Source organism: Giraffa tippelskirchi, chromosome 10 (genome assembly GCF_054371585.1).
Source record: "Giraffa tippelskirchi isolate mGirTip1 chromosome 10, T2T-mGirTip1v1.2.pri, whole genome shotgun sequence".
NCBI lineage: Eukaryota > Metazoa > Chordata > Mammalia > Artiodactyla > Giraffidae > Giraffa > Giraffa tippelskirchi.
In genome coordinates, this window is record NC_137284.1 from 43,456,409 (window position 1) to 43,473,770 (window position 17,362).

The following is a 17,362-nucleotide window of genomic DNA, read 5'->3' on the forward strand; positions in this document are numbered from 1 at the left end:
GCTTTGACTCTAGGTAGATTGTGTGACTCTGAAACAAAGACTGAACCTGCATTTCTGTCATGGAGGGATTTAAAGATCACAGTAAAATGTGATAAAGGCCTAGCTTACAGGAGAGTAATAGTCATTGCCAGGTTTTATAACTCTCAGTTAGGAGGTTCCTTTTGACTTTTGAAGACCTTGGCTGAATTATAGTGATGCTGGACAGTTATAGAGGGTCTAGATCTTACATCTCTTGCTGTGGCTATATTTTGGTAATGTGTTCTATAGGGATGCTATGCATAATGTTAGCAGAAAGCATCTATCATTTAATTTTCTGTTTTTAGACCAAAACCAATTCTGATTTTTAAGACAACTTTATGATACCTCAGTTCAGAATAACATGGGGAAGATTTTCAGGGTCTATGTCAGATTGTGCAAATATATAGGCCAGTCATTTAGTCATGTGAGATAACCAATTTTTAAAATACTAGGTACAATGGATGAGTTTACACATTATTGTGGCAGAATTGAATTGTTTGATATTAAGTTGAGGGGAACTCATTTTTCACTTCATGATGGCAAACAGTGTTTTAGTTTAATAGTCACATTTCCATCAATTGTTTTGAAATGACATAGAATGACACACAACAATAACAACAAAGACAAATGTAAGTAACACATTTTTTAAGTTATTTATTTTCTTATTGATTCATGCAGTAGAGTTGAAATGAAGCAGGGTCACAGGGTCCTTCCCCTCCATGTCCTGCTGCTTTGTCTCTGAAAAAATTTAGTCAAAGAATAAATTTAATCAGAGAAACGAGGAAAAAGGAGAAACAAAAAAAAATTATCAATCATGAAAAAATAACCATATTTTTGTCATTAAACAAAATCAAGGACTTTTAGTTCTCCCCTAAGGGCTTCCAGCTGGCGCTAGTGGTAAAGAATCCACCGGCCAGTGCAGGAGACCGGAGAGTCATGGATTCAATCCCGGGGTCAGGAAATCCCCTAGAGGAGGAAATGGCAACCCACTCCAGTATTATTCTTGCCTGGAAAATTCCATAGAGAGAGGAGCCTGATGGGCTACAGTTCATGGGGTTGCAAAGAGTTGGACACGACTAAGTTCAGGTACACATACAGGCTATAGTTAATACCCTTTGCACTATTTCATAGATACTGAAACCCCCACTTTCCTCCACCAGAAAGAAGTTAACTACATGATGACCAGGCTGTAGCCATTACAAAAGCTGCCACAGTTCCAAGAAATGGCCCCAAAGAAATGGAAACAAACTGACCCTGGACTTGAAGATTAAATGCACTTAAAGCAATCAAGATGCTAATCAGACAACCACATGACCAATTTCAAGATGACCGTCAGAGCTGACTCTGCTGTTTCTACATGTAGTCCCTTCCCTCTACCAATACGCTCTTGAAACTACCGTTTAAAAACTCTTGCCCACTGATTGCCAGGAGAGAGTTGGCCCTTGGACATGAGTCCATTCTCTTCTCCATTTGCCAGCTTCTGAAATAAAGTAAACTTTATAAAGCAAACTTTCCTTTCCACCCATCTTCCCTCTTGAGTATTGACTTTTGAGCAACAAGCAGCTGGACCCCAAATTTGGTAACAGAGTAAAAATTACTATCAAAAGGTTTATACTCTGTGTGTGTGCTCAGTTGTGTCCAATTCTTTGTGACCAGTTGATTTATAGTGCTGTGCTAGTTTCAATCATACAGAAAAGTGATCCACCATATATATATGGTGGTGGTTTGGTCGCTAAGTCATGTCTGACTCTTGTGACCCTATGGACTGTAACCTGCCAGGCTCCTCTGTCCATGGGATTCTCCAGGCAAGAATACTGGAGTGGATTACCATTTCCTTCTCCAGGGATACACACACACACACACACACACACACACACACACGCATATTCTTTTTAAGATTTTTCTCTCCTATAGGTTATTACAAAATATTGAGTACAGTTCCCTGTGCTATACAGAGGTCCTTATTGGTTAACTATTTTATATATAATAGTTGCATCTGTTATTCCCAGCTGAAGACACCGCTAGGAAAGAATCTGCTTCCAAACTCACAAAGTATTCATTCCCTTAAAGGACTGTATGACTGAAGGTCCAAGGTCTTACTGGCAATTGCTCTGGTCCCAGAGGCCACCTGCAGCTCCCTGTCATGGGACTCTCTCCTTGGAAATTTCATAATGTGGATGTTTACTTCTTCAAGAAAAGGAGGAGAATCTGTCGCTCCCACTAAGATATACCCTAAGAAAAGATAATCAGAGAGTGGCATCTCATTTCTTGTTACATTTAATACAGCTTAACCAAGGAAGTGACATGCCATCATGCTACTTAGCATATTCTATTAGTTAGAAGCAAATCACTGGTTCCAAGCGTTGCTTAAAAAATTTAAAACTGTGTTACATATTGGAGTTTACCCTAGCATGTGTCCACCACAAGGACCCACCTTTGTGTTCTATAGTTGTGGGAGGGAGGGGAAATGATTCTCAGAGGAACTATTACAAAGTAGATGAGCTGGCAGACACAATAAAATATATTCATAACCTCTGCTAAGACCAAGTGACATTGAGATAATTTCATGCTATTCTTTTAGGAGTCAAAGAAGTAATAGCAAGCATCTGTCACTAGTTTCTGTCTTTAACAAGAACATATCTAATGTTTTTTCTTTAAATAATGTTTTAGGTTTGAGTTAGTTTTCTTTACCTTGTTGCCACAGCATCATTTTATTTCTAATTAACAAAGATCCTGAATGGATTTTAAATATCAAATGTCCTTTAGGCATCATTGAATTGTCATTTTTCTCCATTGATTATTAATGCAATGATTTAGAATGATATATTTTCTCATTTTAAATCACCTTTACATTTGTGGAATAAATCTCACTTAGAGTTGTTGTTGTTCAGTTGCTCAGTCATGTCTGACTCTTAAGATACTTGTAAATATTACATGGGGGGGTTGATTTGATATTGTAATATCTACATTTACAGAAGTCTCCAATATTAGTTTTTTGCATGCAATTTTTATGAGCATTTGGCATCAATATTGTAGTATCCTTTCCATTTTTGTATACTCTGAAATGGTTAAAGTAGCAAGGAAAGTGCTTCATGAAGTTATGGTTGAAATTCCCCAAAACTGACATTAATTCAAAAAGTTTAATGAAGGTAAGGAATCATTTCTAAGACAGGATTAAATCACTTTCATGATGATTGGCCAATTAAGGTTCTGTCTTTCATAGGTCAATTTTATTACATCAGTTCACAGTGTATGTTTAGATTTTCACAGCTTGTGATAAACTCTCACCCACCAATTGACCATGTACCTCACCTACTGGAAACACTTTGCCTTAATCTTTGACCTTTGTGTCAGGTTGGGAAACATTTTCTGAAAGAAATGGTATTAGATATTTTATGCCTTGTGGGCCAATAATAAAATTCATATATATATGTGTGTGTGTGTGTATATATATATGTATACACACACACACACACACACACACACACACACATATATATATATACACACATATCTTCAAGAGAATACAATTGAAAATTTATTGTGGGCAAGCAAGTAAAATAGGCAAAAAATGTAATATAAGGGAGTTTAATACTGCTATAAAAAGTCCATTTTGCTTGTTTGTTTTAGAGGAGATTGGAAAGTTCAAAAGCAGTTTTTACCCCTGATTCATTTTAACTTTTTAGATATACATAAGTATATAGATGTTTACATAAACACATACATATATGCATTACATATGTTTTAGTATACATGTTATTAGTCTGTTAATTATGTTTCTTCCCTCTTTCATTTCTCCCACTTTTCCAAAGCCCTTGAAAACATAATTTATACACTTTCATATTTTCCTCTGGGATCATATTGTCATACAGAATATACTTATCAGAAATTATGCACATGTATATCCATTAGAAATATACTTATCATTTGCATTTTATGACAATAAAATAATTTAAGCACATTGCACATACTTGCGTTTATATCCTTGCCAGTATTTACTTTATGCAATTGATTCCAAAGAGAAGAATTTGTAGTTAAAGGATATATTTACCAATAATTTTATTAGCTATTCCTACTTTACTTTCTAATAAATTTAAATAATTTACATTTATGCAACAAATATATGAGTAACTTTTGCCCACATCCTGCTAGTAGTAAGGATTGAAATTATTTTTAGTTTTATTCATTTTAGATAACGTATTGTTTTCTTATACATTTTTAATAAAACTTTAAAAAATTTGCAACAAAGATTATAGAAAACAGTTAAAAAAATAATATAAAAACTCTTGAAAATCATCAAGAAGGTAATTAAGACCCAGTTTTAAAGAGGCAATTCACAGAAAAGCAAATCAAAATCTCAATGATCCAACAGAAAGTACACAACTCAAAACGAAAAGGAAAAGGAAAATTATAATGGGGAATGTATCCTGTGATCTATTTCTGAATTCCCTCTCTTATTTCTGCTGACTTCTTTAAAGCAGCACTAATGTTCTTTAAAATTTTCTTTACTACTTTTCAACAATGATTCTTCTGCATAAAAGTTAATGCTCTATCTGTGCCTGCAGTAATTTTATATCCTATTTCCATACAATTGATATATTTATCATATAAAGAATTTCGATATGAGAAGATGGCCAATGTTTGCAGTAGTTTATGTATTTTTATTTTATCAAGAATAATTTATAGTCTCTTTTCATAAAATTCTTTCATAACCTTATTTTATTCATTTCTAAAAGTTTTATAACTTGTGTATATTCTTATCAACAGAACTTCTGTACAAATATTGAACTCATATCTAGCTGTCTTACATATTTAAAAAGATCAATGCTGGCAGCGTGCTACTAGAACTTTCTTGGTGTTATAGACATGTAATCATATCATTGACAAAAATGGACACCCTATGCCTTTAACAATGTTTATGGTGGCTTTTATGTTTTGACTCATTACATTGCTAGGATATTATTAAATGGTGCTGTGATATCTCCTTATAATTTTGCTTATTGGAATGAATTTAATGTTTCATCCTTGTTATAGTTCATACTGGGGGAATTTGATAAATGGTAATTATAATATTCTAGTAATTGCTTCCATTTTACTTATAGAGTTATTAGAAAGAGCTGCTAAATTTTATCAAATTCTTTTTCATCATTGATTCATGTGACCTAATTATTCTCTTCTCTAATTGGTTATTATAATAAACAATGTCATTAGGCTTCCTGATATTGAGTTGTTTTTCTGGCACTAAACCCACTAAACCCAATAATAGTATATTATTCTTATTACAATATAGAGGGATTTAACTTTTAATATTTTATTTAAATCTTTTGTCTATGTATATATACAAGTACATTCTATGGATTTCTTTTTATGTGAACTCCCAATCAAATGTTATCTCTAAAAATATTCTGATCTTGGAAATTTTCCATTTGTCTCTATGGCCTGAAAAGTTTTCTAAATATGAATACCATCTGCTATTAATATTTAAAGGAAAACAGAAACTATTTAATATACCCTTCTGATCCTATTGTCCTTTAACAATAGATTTTTAATCACTCTGCAATCTCATCTATTATGATGTTTCCATTGCAGATTTCTAATTTTGTGTCAACTTTTAAAATTTTATATTTTGTTCAGAAATTATTCACTTCTAAGTTTTGGAGTAAAACATCTTTGAATTGCAAAGCTATTCTCTTATAAATTTTTAACTATTTTATCTGTGGTTGTGTCCTTTTTCCCCACCTAATCTTTTATATTTTTGCTATCTTTTAAAAAATCAGATTAATGTTCACATATTTCCTTATAAAATATTTTTTAATCTTGACAAAATATATGAAATAGTTATTACCATCTCTGGGTTACAGATGAAACAAGAGTTTCTCCCAATCAATCACATGTATTTTCAATTATAAAATCCATTTTATATCCTAGAAATGCGGTAGTATTTCCTAGTACTGGTAAGCCTGTATGTTAAGATAATATGTTTGGCTGCTAACTAAACAACAATTGAAAAAATAGTAGCAATGCTTGTGTTCTTTAATATAACTATTGTACTTATAAAATTTTATGTAAGGATGTAACTAAGATTCACAGAAAGATTACACTAACTTGGAATGCTTAATGTAAAATAATTTAAGATATTGAAAAAAAGTTGAAACAAAATAAATGACCACATAAAAGCTTTAGATAGATAAACAATTGCACAATACTACAATGAAATGATTAAGCACATTAGCCATGCAATCATTTGAAAGCTTCTCTAGCATTACTGATATGGAAAAATATTCACAGAATAATACTAAAATGACAAACATTTTATCTCCAATATGATGCAATTTTAAAAAATGGATACATGTGAAAATATCTGAAATGTTAACTTAGCGGTTTAACACTGGTCGAATTATGAATGTTATTCATTTTTACTTCCTTATTTTTTCTATAATAATCATATTCTCATGTAAGGGAACATCTAAACTTATTTATTTAAATACTTATACTAAATATAATGATTTTGAGCCCATTATAAGTAACAATATCTTTGAGTTCTTAAACTTTCTAACTCAGTGATGGAGAAGAGCTTATAGGGTATTTAAGCTATCACTTTATTTATCCACTCATTGACTCAGTCAAAAGTGACACATTTACTTGAACAAAAAGACCCAGAACAAATGTCACCAGCAGAGTATTTGATTTCTGCAATCTCCCAGCTAAAATTGTTCCCCTCAAACTCTGCCCTTCATATATATTTCTCTTCAAGGAATCTATTATGCTACAATTTTAATGCAGATACTTGTAGAGCCACTGCTACTAGACTGTAATTCCCATAAAGCATGGAAACGAATTTTGATCACCTTTGTATCTCCAACTGTGCACATTGCATTTCAATAACATAAGTAACGGATTTTGTGATGAAATAAATAAATGAATGCATGGATGAGAGTTAGTGAGAAGACTGCTACTGTGTTTGAAGACTTATGAATAAAAAGGTGGTCACAGCTTGAAATTCCTAGAAACAAAGCCCCAACCAAGGGTAAGATACCAATTCATGTCTGACTCTTTGTGACCCCACCGACTGTAGCCCGCCAGGTTCCTCTGTCTATGGAATTCTCCAGACAAGAACACTGAAGTGGGTAGCCATTCCCTTCTCCAGGAGATTTTCCCAACCCAGGGATTGAATCTCAGCCTCCCATGTTGTAGGAAGATCCTTTAACATCTGAGCCACCAGGGAAGCTCCAAAGATTTTCATACGATGTATAATTTCAAAGGGCTTCCCTGGTGGCTCAGCAGTAAAGAATGCACCAGCTAATGCAGGAGACACAAGTTCAATCCCTGAGTTAGGAAGATTCCCTGGAGAAGAAAATGGCAACTCACTCCAGTATTCTTGCCTGGGAAATGCCACAGACAGAGGAGCCAGGTGGCCGACAGTCCACAGGGGTCACAAAGAGTTTCTTGTAATCATGTCTTACTCACTAAACGATAGCAACAACATACTTTCAAGGCAACCAAAGGAAAAGAGAGTTGAGCCATCAGAAGCAATACTAGGCAATGACTTAGTGTGTTGGCCATTCCTTCTTGACAAGCCACAAAAACACCTCAAGTACATTCACTTGACCAGTCACAGAGAAAGCACTCTTCAGAACTGTATACCAGAAGGAAAAGGGGAGATAAAGACAACCCATCTTTCTGTTCTGTCTGCCTCCTGTCTCCCCTTGCTTAAAGTTTGCCCTATGGGGATCTAACCGTATCAGATCCCACACCTCCTCACACTCACTTCCAGATTACATAACCTTTTTGCAACATTACAGAATGTCAGATCCATGTCTTGTGTTATCTTGAGATGTCTGAAAGTTCTGGAAAGAGCCAGAAGTTCCAGCACTGAGCCTCGTGGGCCTCAGAAAATACACCTCATGGTCTGGCTTGGCATCAGTAGACCAGAAGTTGAGGGGGATAAGTGGCCAAGGGTGTGAAGAAAGATTTGACTGAGAGAATTTAAAGAGGTGCAGAAGATGTATTCAATAAAAGGCAATGTCTGTGTGTGCTCAGTTGCTCAGTTGTGTCTGACTCTTTGTGGCCCCATGGACTGTAACCCAGCAGGCTCCTCTGTCACTCTTGTCCAGAATACTGGAGTGGGTAGCCCTTTCCTACTACAGGGAAATCTTAACAACCCAAGATCAAATCCGAGCCTCTTGCATCTCCTCCACTGGTAGGCAGATTCTTTCCTCTATGCCCCCTGGGAGAAACTGACGTACAAACAAATCATTAGTCATTGTTAAAGTCACAAACTACTGCTGTTAAAACTTGGAATCTAGTGTGAGACATTCTCCAAAATGTAGGAAAATTGAAATTACTACCCTATGAGAGTAAAACCAAATCAATACATTATTTATTTGTGCAAAGATATGCAAACAATTAACATTAATTAATAGTTAATGCTTAGTACAGTCTAGCCATTTTTAAAAATTCTCACTTGGTATACAAAATTCTTAAAGATATCATTATACCTTTTATTGAAATAATTTAAAATTTAAAGATTAGAAAAGTGAGACTTGCCGCAAATCACATGGCTAGTATCTTGTACAGGTGATGTAAAGACCAGGATATCTGATTCCAGAGATGGTCCACGTGGTGTATCAACCCCCAAATTTCAACAACACAAATGACTTATAAGGTGAATACTGTGTCTTCCCTGAAACTATCAGAGGGGTTACCAAGAAGAGTCAGTCATCCATGGCAACTAAAGGCAACAGAGTCACAGAGTGAAAAAGGCACTGTCCATAGATATTGTCGCCGAAGAATTGATGCTTTTGAACGTGGTGCTGGAGAAGACTCTTGAGAGTCCCTTGGACAGCAAGGAGATCAAACCAAACAATACTAAAGAATATCAAGCATAAAAATTCATTGGAAGGACTGATACTACAGTTGAAGCTCCAATACTTTGGCCACCTGATGTGAAGAGTCAACTCATTAGAAAAAACCCAGATTCTGGGAAAGATTGAGGGCAGGAGAAGGGGACAACAGAGGATGGGATGGTTGGATGCCATCATCAACTCAATGGACATAAGTTTGAGCAAACTCTGGTAGACAGTGAAAGACAGGGAAGCCTGGTATGCTACAGTCCATGGGGTCCCAAAGAGTCAGACAAAACTGAGTGACTGAACAACAACACATTAAAATTCTTCAAAATAAAAAAGAATACATAGTGTTAATTTTGTCACCTGAAACACACATCTTCCACCTCTTTGACTCTTAGGTTTTTGTCATCCATCTCATATACTTAAAGGAGACTTTAATAATAATATTAAAAGCTCTTATAATGAAATTAAACAAATATTTGATATAACAAAACTCTATTAGCTTGATATTTTAAGGATTAAAATCTAGCAATCTTACTGGAGATATAAAAATTGGACTCTAGAGGCCTTTTGATAGAGTTTAGTGTCAGTAAAGCAGAAGTAATACCTGGAGGGAATGCATTTTGTTGCATGAAAGAAAAGAAATTTTGTAAATTCTCAATTCACCGAGGTTTCAAATTCCTTGGGTCAAGACCAATTTGCTTTCATTAACTGAAATACTATAGCACAGCAGTCCCCTACTTTTTTGGCAATAGGAACTGGTTTCATGGAAGACAATTTTCCACCGACTGGGGGGTTGGGGGTGAGTGTGGTGGTTTGGGGATGATTCAAGCACATTGCATTCATTGTAAATTTTATTTCTATTACTATTACATAGTGATAGATAATGAAATAATTATATAACTCACCATAATGCAGAATCGGGAAGCCCAGAGCTTGTTTTCCTGCAATTAGATGGTCCCCTCTAGGGGTGAGGGGAGACAGTGATACCGTGTGTTGCTTATGTCCATTTTACTCCAAAATCTCATTTTGTTTGCTCTCACTGCAGAAAACCCTGCTTTACCAAGATAAGATGTAGAAAATGAAAGCAGGCTTTTCAGTGCTTTTGTGGCAATCTGAGGATATTCCACCTTGACTTTAATCCAGAATATATAGAGATTTGAAGTTGTCTCAAACATATTTTTAAGGCCACCATCATTTATGATCACAAGCAGTTGATTCTCTTCTAGCACAGGCAAAAAAAAAAAAAAAGTCGATTCACCTGACTTATTCACAAATGGATTGCAGATTCATTTCTTTCCACTCTGGGGGTCTTTTGTGTTTGTGAACTAATGGTCAAACTCTTTTGAAAGCTGAAATAGGCAGTCATACACCAACTCGGAGTAAAGAAGTCCTTGGCTTAATCTTTAAAATTCTCTACTAATGTTTGAAACATGTCAAAAATTGCAGTGTTCACTCATTGCTCCCATAAGTACCCTCTGGCTTTGAATAATACCACTTTATCTGCAGACTTGAACACTGTTGTCATTCTCCCCTGAACTGATAGATTGAGTTTGTTGAGCAGGTTGAATACATCACACAAGTAAGCAAGTATTACAACCCATTCTTTGTCACCAAAATGTGCTGCCAGTGATGATTGTTTTTCTAAAAGAAATCTCTGAAATGGCTCACATAACTCAAAAACTCTGGCCCATGGCCTAACTTTAGAAAGGCATCTCACTTCTGTGTATAAGAGAAGATGTGTGTGCTGTGTCCATCTCCTCACAGAGCTGTGCCAACAGATGGAAAGTAATGAGTTAAGGGCATGCACTCTAATGTGGTTGATAATTTTAAAAACATCCTGTAAAATGTTAATTTCAGGTGACTTTTTTGGCTAGCCAACATTTCTCTAAAGATAACACAGTGCAAAGACCACATTCAGAAGCGACCTCTTCGACTCAAGTAGTAAAACCAGAAAGTTGTCCAGTCATGGCACCTGCTCCATCCATACATATACGACCACAAAATGACCAATTCAGCTTTCCTGATATGCATTCTTTCAAGTGTTTGAAATAGTTCTGCAGTGACAGTGTTGATAGGCAGCAAAAGCATATGTAACATATCCTCGTGCATATCCTCCTTAAAAATGTGTCTTATAAGAATAAGCATGGTTGCCTTGTTGTCAACATCGGTAGACTCATCAACCTGGATTGCATACCACGGCACAATTATGCCTCAATATCATTTGCTATTTCATCACTTTGTCTAGTTATGGAATCTTTTTTGAATGACAACCTCTCCTAAAAGTTTATGACAAATGTCATTAGCAGCAGGTAGGATCAACTCTTCACCAAGAGTAAAGGGCTTCTTGGCTTTAGCAATGTGCTTAGACCCTAAGAATGGTGCCTTCAGTACAGACACATTTGATGAAGTGGTTTAGTTCAGTTCAGTTCAGTCGCTCAGTTATGTCCAACTCTTTGTGACCCCATGAACTGCAGCACGCCAGGCCTCTCTGTCCATTGCCAATTCCCCAAGCTTACCCAAACTCATGTCCATTGAGTCGGTGATGCTATCCAACCATCTCATCCTTTGTCGGCCCTTTCTTCTCCTGCCCTCAATCTTTCCCAGCATCAGGGTCTTTTCCAATGAGTCAGCTCTTTGCATGAGGTGGCCAAAGTATTGGAGTTTCAGCTTCAACATCAGTCCTTCCAATGAACACTCAGGATTGATCCCCTTTAGGATGGACTGGTTGGATCTCCTTGCAGTCCAAGGGACTCTCAACAGTCTTCTCCAACACCATAGTTCAGAAGCATCAATTCTTTGGTGCTCAGCTTTCTTTATAGTCCAACTCTCATATCCATACATGACTACTGGAAAAACCATAGCCTTGACTAGTTGGACCTTTGTTGACAAAGTGATGTCTCTGCTTTTTAATATGCTGTCTAGGTTGGTCATAACTTTCCTTCCAAGGAGTAAGCATCTTTTAATTTCATTGCTGCAATAGTCTTCAATAATTCTTCTGTTCTTCATGTTCATGGTTTTTTGTTTTGTTTTTTTTGTTTTGAAAAATTCCGAAGGCTTGTCTTTTAATGTGAAGTGTTTAGTCTCCATGTAGTAAAGCAGTTTTGAAGATGTCATGACTTTGTTGGATAGCTGGTTGCCACATATTATACAAAGCTGGCTTGGAGAATGTGTATCATCTGTTGCAATAAACACATAACTTAAATAGGACTCTTGGTATTTTGCTGCTGTGATGGCTCAGTGGTAAAAAATACTCCTGCCAATGCAGAAGATGCAAAAGACACAGGTTCGATCTCTGGGTTGGGAAGATCTCCTGAAGAAGGAAATGGAAACCCACTCCAGTATCCTTTTCTGGAAAATTCCATGGACAGAGGAGCCTGGTGGGCTATAGTCCATGGGGTCACAAAGAGTCAAACACGAATGAGCATACATATTTTTGATATTCACTTTCAAATACAGCTTTCTTTTCATTGTTAGTCTTAGAGTCTTCTGCTGTCTCATCACTGAGTCTTTCCCTCTTTCCAAAGAAGATCTGAGTGACATGTTTTTTGTTTTTTACTCATTTTGGCTAGGGTTAGCTTCTGAGCTTCCCAAAATGGTGACTGAGTCAAGTGCACAGTGTGGGAAAGAAGCATGGATGGAAGTGGTGAGTAAAGTAATAGGTAGACCACGTGTGAACTAAAATAAGTGCCGGTCTTTGACTTAAAGCCCACCACCAGATGCAGCTGTACAACTGGAGCACATCAACTCACTTGCCACTGTAAATCCTGTCACTAGATGTAGCTTAATTGCAACTCAGTTGATAGGGTTCTGATATGAGTCTGCAAGGAGTTGATCTATTATGGTCTCTACGCAGTCACACCTCACTGCTAATGGTAATCTGTATTTGCAGCTGCTCCATAGTGCTTACATCACAATCTCAGCTCCACCTCAGATTGTCGGGCATTAGATTATCATAAGGAACACAGAATCTAGATCCCTCCCATGGATGGTCCACAGTAGGGTTCGTGCTCCCATGAGAATGTGGTGCCACCATTGATCTGATGGGAGGTGGAGCTCGGGTTGTAATGTGAGCCCTGGGGAGTGGCTGTAAATACAGATGAAACTTCACTCACTCCTACTGTGTGGCTTGGTCCCTAACAGGCCATGGACCAGTACTAGCTCATGGCCCAGGGTTTGGGGAACCTGTTGGTACTGCAACATCAGGAAGACCTGTGGTGTGACACATGAGCACTCCTCAAGCACTGAGAGCTCAAGTACTGACTGCCACAGTCCTGACACGTTTCACAAGACCTGTCCAAGGCTCAGAGATAAACTCGGGAGCACACAAATCAGAAGTAAAGATTTCCTCCACTGTGTGACCTTAGAGCCATTCTATGAAGACATACACTATCTCAACTCTGTTGAAACATGGCCCTCCCCTTGAATCAGGATTATAGTTCTGGCTGTAAGATCTTGCTTCTATCTTTTTTTTTTTTTTTCCTCTTTCCCCCCAAGAATGCTTTAGGTCTCAGTCATTGACTCTAATAAAAACATTTTCACACCGTGTTTAAGATCTGACTACCTTTTCAGTTATGCCTGGCCTTGTCTCTAATCTGGCTTTTCTCTTCAGAAATCCCATCTCCCATCTAGAGGCAGGGCTTTGAATGCCTTCCCAGGGACTATCAATGTCCATCTGGGTTTCAGAAACCTCTGCTTTGAGTTAGTTGCTCTCAATCCTTGGTGCCCATAACAGTCATCTGAAGGGCTTTGTACTTTCCAGACATTTAGGCTTCACTCCCAGAGAATCTGATTCGGTGATCTGGGGCCCCAGTTTCTGTTGTGAACAAGCTGCTGGTCTATGCTGATGCTGTGGGTCTCAGGAATGACACTTTGAGTAGACTTAGGATGCTTATTGATGCAGTCCTCTTTGCAATGTGAGAATTACTGCAACAGGCAGGTTCATAGGAACGTTCAATCTGTGGATCTTTCTCCTGTGCCATTTCAAAGTGAAGGGTCCCATTTCCAATTTTTACATCTGTATAATTTGTTTGGTCAACTAACCAAATGAAGAAAAGAAAAGAAATGAAAAGCCTTTTATTCTGAGTATGGAGTGCTCAGACAGAGCTGTTCTTGGAGACATGTTAAGGGAGAGGGAATACATTGCTGTCTTCACAATTATTATGAATTGAGGAAAAGCCAATGGAGAAAATGTGATGTTCTTGCAACTTGTGAAACACCATTGGCAGGCATGTTATCCAGAGGTTGCTTTTGACACTGGCAAATCAATTTATTGATTGATGGACACAACTACAGATATCTTCATATGATTTAACACAACTACACTTTGGAGTTTCAACTGTACATGAAAAGTACAGAACAGCCATTGTGAGTCTTTGTATCATGAATTAGTAGGTTTGGAAATTTCAAAGACGTTTTCCACATGCATTCTTCAGGTTATCAGAGAGGCCTGTGATAGGCAGGCAAGTTGACTAGTTGTTGTCTAACTGATCTTAGCCCCATACACACCAGCACCGACAGGTTTAACTGGAGATTACACAATGCTGGTGGGTGAATAGGCAAGTCCTTGCAGTAGAGGGTGAGTGATTTAATCACCAGATTGTTCTGATGACTAGATTGGATTCGGTTCTCTGGTCAGAGCCCCTATCAAAATTCAACTAATTTAATACTGAAAAGCAAAAACCCAGTCACTCAAGATTTAACCCAATTACCCATCAAGAGTTCCCCTTCCACCGAGGGGAGGTGACTCCATATAAATAGGGTTTTGTTCCTTGACGCTAACACTGCTTGGAAGAACTGGACCCAGCCGATCTTCTCTGTGGCTTCAGAGTCCCCTTCAGCCCCTCAAATCTATCGGTCTGGCTGGAGTCCCAAGTGAGTGCCATCATGCCTTCCTCTCCCCTCAGGGTGGAGGTCGTCTGTATGAGTAGTGTGAATAGGAGCATGGAAGCCTGACACATCCTCAAGAGGCAAGGCTTCAGTGTCAGGCCTTTCGGCGCAGTATCCCGAGTGAGGCTCCCAAGGCCGGCACCCAAACAACCAGTGGTGTGTTATGTTCAATAACAAATATGTTCAACTTCATATGAGAAGATGCTCAAGGATCTTCCCTGTAAAGACTGAAAATACTACTAAAGGAATGGATTCTTACACATCTTGGGGAAAAAATGAGAAAATCAAGTCCCATCCAGAAAGATTTCAAGGGTGCAGAGATCCCTTCGACGTCATCTTCACCTGTAAGGAGAAAGTCTATAACAAGGTGGTGGCAGACCTGTGTGCCAGAGAAGAGGAGACTTTCCAGCCTGTGCCTGTGATCAGTGTGGACATGGTGGACACCCTGGAGGCAGCCACCCTTGGAGCTTTGATCCTCTGTGAGCTCTGCCAAGGTCTCCAGCAGGCTGAGGACATGGAAGGCAGTCTGGCTGAGCTGCTCCAGGTAGCAAAGGAGAAAACAGGAAGGTGATTTCTGCACATGATCTGCTTCTGCTGAAGACCTTGGCTGGTTTCAGCTCCTTTGTTAGTAAGAACTTGTGCCTGGACTTTTGGGCAAGTCAGCATTTTCTGTGAGAAACATCTTCAAAGCCCTTTCCACTAAAAGCTATCTGTATGATTTTTTTCGGATATACCCCTCCCAGGGAAGGAAGTGGAGGAGAAAAAGATTTTATGGAAAATAGAACATGGACTATAAGTAGGCATCAAAATCCTTTCAATTTGAGGGACAATAGGGTGGGTACTTGGAAGAAACAATTCAATGCTCACACAGTTTGCAAGGAAGCTAATCTCTAGGACTCCATTTTTCTGATGAACAAACCAGGCTTGTAATGAACAAGTGATATGTTGAAGGATATTCTCATTAAAAAAAAAATTGTTCCATTCATTTATATTGATAACAACTTCCATTTGCCCTTTTGGCATAATGTATAAACATGATTTTTGTGTGTGTGGTGAGAGAGGATTATACTGAATGTATGAACTTAGAAATATTTTTAGTTGTAGATTGTATGTCTTTTACTAATGCCAACTATATTAAAAACTCAGGGTAGATAATGGATGGCAATTATTACTAAAATCTTGGCATGATCTGTTCAATTAAGTAGCTTGCTAAATGAAATCAAACCCCTAATTTAAAGAAAATATGTCTTTTTGTTTGTGGCAGGGGATGCATATACAAACTGAGCCCCTTGGATTCTTATTGTTTAAAGCATGTAAATTCCGTGGAGAAAAGCATTCTTTCCTAATGAGAAACTTCTTCACTCTTAAGGCATTCATGATTTTGAGTGTTGTGCTCCTCTGAAAGTAGACCTACACTATTGTGAAGTGCAACATTCTTGGTTCTGATCAGCAGTGGCACCAAAGCCCATGTGACTTACAGAAGAAAATAAAGGAGAGGTAGTTGGCATGGCTGAATTAGGTTAGGTTACCTGCTATGTTATAAAGTAGAAGCCGAGTTTCTTTGCAGAGTGTAGCCAGAATGAAGCAAGGCCTAGCTTGCTAGGCCCTGGAGGGCCTAGCTTGTACTTAGTTCCTAAGGAGAAGAGTGGATCCAGAAATAGGGTGGCGGCTCTGGACAGGTAGAGAGAGATGTTGGGGTTGAAATGACAAGACTTGGTGAAGAAGAGAGAGAGGGAGGAATTTAGAAGCACTCTCAAATTTCTGTCATTCCCCACAGATGACCACATGAACTTATATGCATGTGGCAGTGTGGGTGGTACAGAGGCGAGGGTTTCTTTCCTGGTAGATTCAATCCCCTCTCTGATCAGCCTCTGTGCTGATCATGAGTAGTGAGGATCAGGATTGCCTATGGGAGGGGACAATCTGTTGAGGCTATTGTTTCATGTAATGAAAGTGAAAGTCACTTGTATAGCCCCTGGAATTCTCCACGCCAGAATACTGGAGTGGGTAGCCTTTCCCTTGCTCCAGGGTATCTTCCCAACCCAGGGATCGAACCCAGGTGTCCTGCATTGCAAGTAGATTCTTTACCAGCTGAGCCACAAGGGAAGCCCAAGAATACTGGAGTAGGTAGCCTATCCCTTCTCCAGGGGACCTTCCCAATCTAGGAATCCAGCTGGGCTCTCCTGCATTGCAGGCAGATTCTTTACTAACTTAGCTATCAGGGAAGCCCATTTCATGTAATGGGAACACCAAATTATAGCAGGTTTTTAGGTAGTGATGGGTATTCTTCTGAAGCTAAAAATGTTTGGTCTAGTTGATATTTCGACCAGAAAATCCATTTTAAGGAAACTTTAATATGTTGCTAATTCTGTTCCTGTCTGTTTGGGCAAGCCAAGGCAAATATGACAGAGGAGTGAAATGCTGCAGGTGCTTAAATGGAGTGATTACAGTGAAGAATTACAAAGTATAAAGCATGTAAAAAATAGATAACTAATATTAGATAACTAATAACTAATAATAGATAACTAATAACTAATAAGGACTAATAGATAACTAATAGATAACTAATAACTAATAAAAATAGATAACTAATAACTCTATAGCAA

General features: G+C 37.9%; 1 long non-coding RNA gene and 1 pseudogene across 1 annotated transcript in view; one reads left to right on the top strand and one right to left on the bottom strand.

Annotated features, from left to right (window-relative positions):
* Positions 1-648: 648 nt before the first annotated feature.
* LOC145524866 (uncharacterized) overlaps positions 649-17,362 on the bottom strand; it is a 67,848-nt gene continuing 51,134 nt past the window's right edge. The window contains exons 3-4 of the long non-coding RNA XR_014067899.1: positions 2,119-2,250; positions 649-756 (exon numbers count right to left, since the gene is read on the bottom strand). This is a non-coding gene — a long non-coding RNA (uncharacterized LOC145524866). The remainder of the gene's footprint in view (positions 757-2,118; positions 2,251-17,362) is intronic.
* LOC145523864 (RNA polymerase II subunit A C-terminal domain phosphatase SSU72 like protein 3 pseudogene) lies at positions 14,754-15,354 on the top strand (annotated as a pseudogene).